This window comes from Octopus bimaculoides, chromosome 1 (genome assembly GCF_001194135.2).
Source record: "Octopus bimaculoides isolate UCB-OBI-ISO-001 chromosome 1, ASM119413v2, whole genome shotgun sequence".
Lineage (NCBI taxonomy): Eukaryota > Metazoa > Mollusca > Cephalopoda > Octopoda > Octopodidae > Octopus > Octopus bimaculoides.
Genome location: NC_068981.1, coordinates 120,935,878 through 120,937,058, shown reverse-complemented (window position 1 = coordinate 120,937,058; position 1,181 = coordinate 120,935,878). Strand labels below are relative to the sequence as shown.

Genomic DNA, 1,181 nt, shown 5'->3' with positions numbered 1-1,181 from the left:
ATAGAGACAGTAATAGACTTACAGTTGTAATGGTAATGGTGAATAATGCATATGTTAGTAGTTGTGATGGTAATGATGGGCATGATGATGGTGGTGGTGGTGGTGCCGCTGCTGCTGATATGGAGCTAGATGAGGTGGTAGTTGTGGGAGTGATGAGGTTGGCAGTGGCTGTGATGGTGACTTTGGTGAATAATAAATGCTAACAGTGGTGGTGGTGGTGGTGGTGGTCATTGTGGTGGTGATAAATGTAAAGGCAAGGGTGATAAATGAAAATGTTGGGTCAGTGGTGGTGATAACGACAATGACTAACTGGTAACAATGATGACACTGATAATGGCCGTGATGATGATGATGATGAAGAAGAAACAAGATATTGATGATAACCACACCCACATTGCAGTGTGATGTCATTGTTGACTTATTTTAGCCCTTGGTCTTACTAATCAAGCAAGCCTATGATTACAGGTGCTTCCAGTAATGACTGACCAAACTGGTCTTTTCCTTTTTAGACAGGGTACCCTAGGACTAAGGAGTCCTATCTAAAGCGTCCCTCTTTTTTTAAGAAAGTAGTATGTGAGCTGATGGAGATTCAGCTACTACTTTTCAAAGCTCAACTGACCACTTATAGATTCCCATGTTGAATTAGTGAGTATGCATGGTATCCTTTTCTTAAGGGAGCAGAATATGTATTTGTTTTGCAAGATTCTTCATGTGAAATCATGTGTTGAAACAAATATTATTATACTTGGGAATGGTCACATTCTGCCAATTAGACACATGTACTATATATTTGGTCTTCACTTCAGCTTTATTATTATTATTCGTATTTTAGCGAATTTTGTCCAAACTCTTTCGTCACACATCCTGTGACATCTTCAGTGACCTTTTATCCCATGTGTCTCCTCTTGCTCTGCTTAAAGAGTCACTGAAGATAAAAAGTCGTTGAAAAGCTCACAGGATGTGTGATGAAAGAGCTTTGACAAAGAAACAAAGGTAGTAGTAGTAGTAGTAGTAGTAGTAGTAGTAATAATAATAATAATAATAATAATAATAATAATAATAATAATAATGATAGTAATGATAATACTCTTTTACTTGTTTCAGTCATTTGATTGCGGCCATGCTGGAGCACAGCCTTTAGCCGTGCAAATCGACCCCAGGACTTATTCTTTGGAAGCCTA

At 38.1% G+C, this 1,181-nt stretch overlaps 1 protein-coding gene across 1 annotated transcript in view; it reads right to left on the bottom strand.

Annotated features, from left to right (window-relative positions):
• LOC106872789 (uncharacterized) overlaps window positions 1-1,181 on the bottom strand; it is a 423,364-nt gene that overhangs the window by 78,768 nt on the left and 343,415 nt on the right. The gene's annotated exons all lie outside the window — the stretch shown is intronic.